Source organism: Girardinichthys multiradiatus, chromosome 13 (genome assembly GCF_021462225.1).
Source record: "Girardinichthys multiradiatus isolate DD_20200921_A chromosome 13, DD_fGirMul_XY1, whole genome shotgun sequence".
Classification (NCBI taxonomy): domain Eukaryota; kingdom Metazoa; phylum Chordata; class Actinopteri; order Cyprinodontiformes; family Goodeidae; genus Girardinichthys; species Girardinichthys multiradiatus.
Window position 1 is genome coordinate 2,912,310 of NC_061806.1, and position 7,251 is coordinate 2,919,560.

Below are 7,251 nucleotides of genomic sequence, written 5' to 3' on the forward strand. Positions count from 1 at the left end.
TCCATTTATCATTTAGGCAGTCACAAGCTGGCTGTTCAGAGTACTGTGTCCAAGCAAACCAGAACCAGAAACAACATCAGAATCGTCTCACTGGCCAACCAGAAAAAGGGTCAGACTGTTCCTCGGTGGTCCAATGCCCTCTTCTAGGATTAAAGTACATTTGATTTGGAGATCAAGGTCCCAGAGTCCATGCTGCTGAGGTCCAGTGTGAAGTTTGAAAGGTGTCATAGTGTTGGTCCACTGGGTTTCTATCAAGTCCAAATTCTTAGGCTGCCACTTTTCTCTGTTGACAAGCTTAATGGAATGATGATTTCATTTTCCCACAGGACTTGGTACCGACCCACAATGCCAAAGGTACCAATACCTGCTTTAATCACCATGGTAACACTCCCAAACTGGCCTGACCTTAACCCCACACAGAGTCTATGGCGTATTGCCAAGAGGAAGATCAGGACTAGCAGAACCAACAATGAAAATGAGCTGAAGGCCACTAACAAAGCAAACTGGGCTTCCTGAACACCTTAGCAGAACCACAGTTGGATCTCCTCCATGCAATCCTGCATTGATGCAAAAGGACCCCAGACCAAGTACCGAGAGCAGATAATGTACAGAACATAGACATATGGTTCCGTAGGTCCATATTTCTGGACTAGAAAGCCCTTTTTATAGGTCAGATGTAAACTTCTCATTTTCTGAGAAACTATATTTTTGGTTTTTATCAGCTATAAGTCAGAATTATAACAATGAACAGAAATAAAATCTTCAAGCATATAACTTTGTAATGAATCTATAGGTAAGGTGTTTTTTTTATTTTTTTTTATTTATTACTGAAATAAATGAGCTTAATAGAGTCTACTGGTTCTTGTTCTAGTCCTGCTCCACAAAGAATGAAGGAAAAGTTTGGATTTTTCATCACATTATCAGTTGTGCTGCAGCATCAAAGACGGTGTGTTCCTGTGTATTCCATTTCTTATGGTTGCCTGAAAATGATCCAGGTGGACTCATGATCAGATCAGCTGAATTTGCTGATCTGGCAGATTGATACAGCCGTATGCTCAGCCAAGGTAACTCCACATAGAAGCATGGAGGCTGTTGTAACTGCTAACATAGTAATATATTCCTCTGATGGGATCATGTCCAGTTTATTCTTCTTTAATTGCAAAAGTCAGCTAACAACTGTCTTGCTGTTAGCCTCCACTACTAAAAAACACTATTTACATTTGTAACAAGCTCCCAGTGACATTTTTCTACTAGATGTAAGGGAACTATTATCAATAATAACTTCACAAAACCTCTCTTCAAAAGATCTGAACTAACCCTTGAATTCTCAGCCAGGCCTTGGTGGATTGACTGGTATGATTTGGGTCATTGTCATGTTGCAGGGTCCAGTTCTGCTTCAGCTTTCATTCTTTGACATGGTAGAATTTATGGTAAAATTTATGATGGATTATATGATGGTGAGCAGGTCCTGCTGCAGCAAGTCATCCCCAAACCATGACACCTTCACTCCCATGCTGCAAAATAGGTATGATTGTTTATGTCAAACATGTCCTCTGTTCTGATGTTTAATTAATTCAGTTTTAGGCTCATCTGTCCAAAGAACATTATTCCAGATGTCCTGGTCTTTGTCTCTCTGACAAACTTTAGTCTGACTCTCATGGTTTTCTTAGATAGCAAAGATTTGCTCCATTCAAACCTTTGAATAAAGTTAAACTTGTTCAGTTTCTAAATATTAATATCAACAGTAGCAAGAACCAGCTGTAGGTCCTCGATGACATGTTAAGGTTGACATTTACGAAAACATTTTTAAAAGCTATTTTCCTCAGTTTATATTGTTTAAAATTTTCCGTATTGTTAAAATTGATATTAAATATTTATATATCCAAAGAAACAGACTTTCATAGGGAGTCCTAGTTTGACCTTATGCTAACTTAGAGGCATCTCATCCAGATGTTCGGCAGCTGACTTTGATGCTGTTTTCATCATTGCTGAAGGGCTGCAATCACAGCAGTTTACACTTACAAGGGGAGGCACTATAAGAATGGTGTGAACACAGAAACTAATGTTCTGGAGACGAGGTCTAGAGGTTGGCAAGATGTGGTTTCCATGCAGGATCACAGTGCTTTGACTAATGTTTGACACATGCTGCAGTATCCAAAACACACCACAGACAGCAACATATTGGCTAAGAAATAAAAAACAGCCCCACTTCTACTGTTTGACCTGTTTAACTCACACACCCAGGAAACACATGAGCCTTTACTGACTGTAACTTCGGCTGATCTGAGGAGGATTCATCTGCATATGTGTGTAGGCCCACAAAACATCACCAGAAGATGCTGAAGCTATGCTCTACAGAACCAGCAACAACATCTACCTAGTTAAAAGCCAGCGTCATTGGTTACGTTCCACAGACGATGCATTCTGAAAGATCAGCTACGCTGTTGCTACACGAGGACAACATTATTCTGAAATCTGTGGATGACTATGTGGCATGATTCCTGATGGGAATAAGATACACACAGAATGAAGGTGGCAAATCCGGTGACACGATGTGATCATAGGATCTCGATGTGGTTGGAGTCAAAGCAGATGATCCTGAACATGAGGACAGAAGGGGGACAGACAGCAACTGCAGTTACTTTCCTAAACAGACCACGGAGCTTTGCTTAAAGTGGAACATATCAATGCTGTACACATAAACACATGCATGGTCACTTCGAGCCTTACACCTGACTGAATTACCTTGAGATTGCCTTATTAACTAGTCCACCAGCATCAAAACACACTGGATCCATTTACAGGATGAGTGAGCCCTGAAAGCATTTAAAGGTGAATCGGCTGGCAAAGATAGCAGACTGCCTGTTCCGATCCTGCTGATAGAAATATGATCGGGTTGTTTTTTTTAGGTAACAATCAAGACTTCAGTCCAGGAATCCAATACTGTCACACATAACATTATTCATTCATCTCCTTAATGACCTTAATCACTGATTGTCTGAAAATGACAAATTATCTCACCAACAAAGATTGTAACACAAAAAATCAGGGTTAAAAGAAAATACAACCTTTTATAATTCCAGAGTTTTACATATGAAGTCGTATTAATACCAGGTTATAATATTATTTAAATCGAGCGTCAAGTGTACAAAGAAATGCAACAGATTTCACACTGTAATTCTTTCTTAAGCAAATATGAAGCAGAAAGAGAGATGCTGCTAGCAAAAAGCTAAGTTCACCGTGACTGCTTCTGTAGAATTTAAGAAAGAAAGCAGCAGGCCCGTAAAGCCATTTCAGTGCATTTGATTATCAGTGTGAGCACATCGGTAAGATAGACTTCTTCTGTCAGTTTGCTGTTCTAGAGAAATGCCAAAAAGGAAAGACATCAGCAATGACCTCAGAGAAACAACTGCTGCCCAACAATCTGGAAAGGGTTATTAGACCTTTTTCAACCAATATGAAGTCCATCTTTGGACAGAGCAGAAAACATTTAAGACAGCTGCCAAACTTCCCTTCAGTGGATGTCGCAGCATATTCACCCAGGTCAGACTGTGTAAAGAGCAGAGAAATCTAAAAAAAAAAAAACTCAACAGTTCCATCTTAGACTCTATAGACCTCAAGTTGCACCTAAAATTTTAAAGTTGATTGGAAAAAAAGTAAAAGATCATTGATCAAATTTAGCTTGTTTGTTAGGATTTCCAAAAGAAAGCTTCCTCTATCAAACGCCATGGCAACTTGACTTACATTTGCATAGCTGTATCTGATGGAAGCACTTCAGGAGACTTCTGGAACAATGCCCTTTGGACAGATGTGACTATAATTGTGATATTTGGTTATAATTTACAGCACCATGCTTGTAGAAAAGCAAATAACAAACCATTACAAATCATTTCCCCTTTCACCACCACATGGTGGCCCAAATCATGTAATTATTTGGGCCACAGAAATTGGGCTTGTTTCAGTCACTGAGTGGACCATGAGCTCCTCTGTGTACCAAAATCTTCTAGAATCAAGTGTGAGGCCATCTGTCTGACGTCTGATGCTTTGTGCAAACTGGGTCATCAACAGGACAATGATCTCAAACACAGCAGATAATCTACAACAGAATGGCTGAAAAAGAAAAGAATTAAGATGCTGCAATGGGCCAGTCAAAGTCCAGACCTCAACCTGAATGAAATGCGGTGATGGAACCATCATAGAGCTGTGTAGCAACAAACGTCTGCAAACCTCAATAAGATGATGCAATGACTGAAAGAAGAGTAGGGCAAAATTCCTCCACAATGTGAGAAACTCATGAAGTCACACAGAGGGTATTACTGTTAAAGTTAGTTTTACAAGCTGTTGAATCGTTGGATGTACATTATTTTTAATGCTCATAGCTTTGTCACTTTAGCTTTGTTCATTAAATGCTCCAATGGTAAGAACTTATAAATTGTGCCTCTGGGGTTTTAGGTTTGAGTTCATCACTACACTCAGATTTCAGGCCTGATCAGTGGTTTCTAGCTTTAAGAACTGAAGCTGTGTGCTGACTCTTTGGTGCAAAATATATATTTTTGTCAACTCTGATATAAAGTTACCTAGTGACACAAAAAAGACTAAAACCAGTCAAGTACTGCACCAGAAAGATTGATACCATGATCAACAGTTCCAATAATACCAGCACTGTGGTTCTTCCACAGTCGGCTTTTATGTGGATGTGGTCTCTGTACTGTGGTGAGCACAGAAACCTGAGTGGAAAACATCAAAGCGGCTGGTCATTGTTAAGAAAGTATTTAACTGTTGAAACACAGCTTTTTAAATAACCTCACTGATAAATGGGAGATTAGAGATGGGCCTGTAATTCTGCAGCATCAACGTATATTAAATCTTTTTTAACAGTGTTTGGTTATTTTCGGTTTTTAAGGCCTGGGGGGAAACAACTAACAAAGGGGTGTGTTTATTATTTGCATCAAATCAGACGCTATGACAGGCTAAACTTTCTTTAAGAAAGCTGTGGGTAAAACATCAAGACACCCGGAGGAGGAGCTTAGTTGAAGTTTAATTTCCTCTAAGCTTTTGTAGTTGGTAAATTGTGTAATTTTGCCCAAATCTGTTTTTATTGGACATAGCATTGGTACTGGACTTGATATTTGATGTACAAACTACCCTTCTAACCTTCTGAACTTTCTCAGTAAAGAAGTTAGCAAAGTCATTGAAGGCCCTGGTAGAGAGGAGTCCAGATGCTACAGACACAGGAGTGTTTTTTAACCTGTTGACCGAAGCAAATAAGCATTATTAATATTTCTGTTGATCAGATTCCTTGGCATTCTTCAGTTTTAAGTTACAGTACAGACCAAAAGTTTGGACACACCTTCTCATTCAAAGAGTTTTCTTTATTTTCATGACTATGAATATTGTAGCTTCACACTGAAGGCATTAAAACTATGAATTAACACATGTGGAATTATATACTGAACAAAAAAGAGTAAAACAACAGAAAATATGTCTTATATTCTAGGTTCTTCAAAGTAGCCACCTTTTACTTTGATTACTGCTCCGCACACTCTTGGCATTCTGTTGATGAGCTTCAAGAGGTAGTCACCTGAAATGGTTTTCACTTCACAGGTGTGCCCTGTCAGGTTTAATAAGTGGGATTTCAAGTCTTATAAATGGGGTTGGGACCATCAGTTGTGTTGTGCAGGAGGTGCATACAGTACACAGCTGATAGTCCTACTGAATAGACTGTTAGAATTTGTATTATGGCAAGAAAAAAGCAGCTAAGTAAAGAAAAACGAGTGGCCATCATTACTTTAAGAAATGAAGGTCAGTCAGTCCGAACAATTGGGAAAACTTTGAAAGTGTCCCCAAGTGCAGTTGCAAAAACCATCAAGCGCTACAAAGAAACTGGCTCACATGAGGACCGCCCCAGGAAAGGAAGACCAAGAGTCACCTCTGCTGCGGACGATAAGTTCATCCGAGTCACCAGACTCAGAAATCGCAGGTTAACAGCAGCTCAGATTAGAGAACAGGTCAATGCCACACAGAGTTCTAGCAGCAGACACATCTCTAGAACAACTGTTAAGAGGAGACTGTGTGAATCAGGCCTTCATGGTAAAATAGCTGCTAAGAAACCACTGCTGAGGACAGGCAACAAGCAGAATAGACTTGTTTGGGCTAAAGAACACAAGGAATGGATATTAGACCAGTGGAAATCTGTGCTTTGGTCTGATGAGTCCAAGTTTGAGATCTTTGGTTCCAACCACCGTGTCTTTGTGCGGCGCAGAAGAGGTGAACGGATGGACTCTACATGCCTGGTTCCCATCGTGAAGCATGGAGGAGGAGGTGTGATGGTGTGGGGGTGCTTTGCTGGTGACACTGTTGGGGATTTATTGAAAATTGAAGGCATACTGAACCAGCATGGCTACCACAGCATCTTGCAGCGGCATGCTATTCCATCTGGTTTGCGTTTAGTTGGACCATCATTTATTTTTCAACAGGACAATGACCCCAAACACACCTCCAGTCTGTGTAAGGACTATTTGACTAAGAAGGAGAGTGATGTGGTGCTGCGCCAGATGACCTGGCCTCCACAGTCACCGGACCTAAACCCAATCGAGATGGTTTGGGGTGAGCTGGACTGCAGAGTGAAGCCAAAAGGGCCAACAAGTGCTAAGTTTCTCTTTGAACTCCTTCAAGACTGTTGGAAAACCATATCAGATGACTACCTCTTGAAGCTCATCAACAGAATGCCAAGAGTGTGTGGAGCAGTAATCAAAGCAAAAGGTGGCTACTTTGAAGAACCTAGAATATAAGACATATTTTCAGTTGTTTCCCACTTTTTTGTTCAGTATATAATTCCACATGTGTTAATTCATAGTTTTGATGCCTTCAGTGTGAAGCTACAATATTCATAGTCATGAAAATAAAGAAAACTCTTTGAATTAGAAGGTGTGTCCAAACTTTTGGTCTGTACTGTATATCTGTGAAGCTTTTTTTATAGATGGAACAGTAAACATAGAGTCTGGTTTTTCACCACCTCCATTTGACTTTTCATTGTTCCCTTTTTTCACTTCTTACCAATGGAGCATTTCTCTACAGAGATTTCTTCTTACCAGACAACCTTCACCTTAATGGGAGCAATGAAATGAATAATGACGGAAGTTTCAGAAGGGAAGCTATCTACCAACTCATTTATACAGTGTTTGTCTCTGCTCCGCCAGAATAAACTCTGCACTGACTACGCACCCTTTATAGTCAATGAGAGCGTTTACA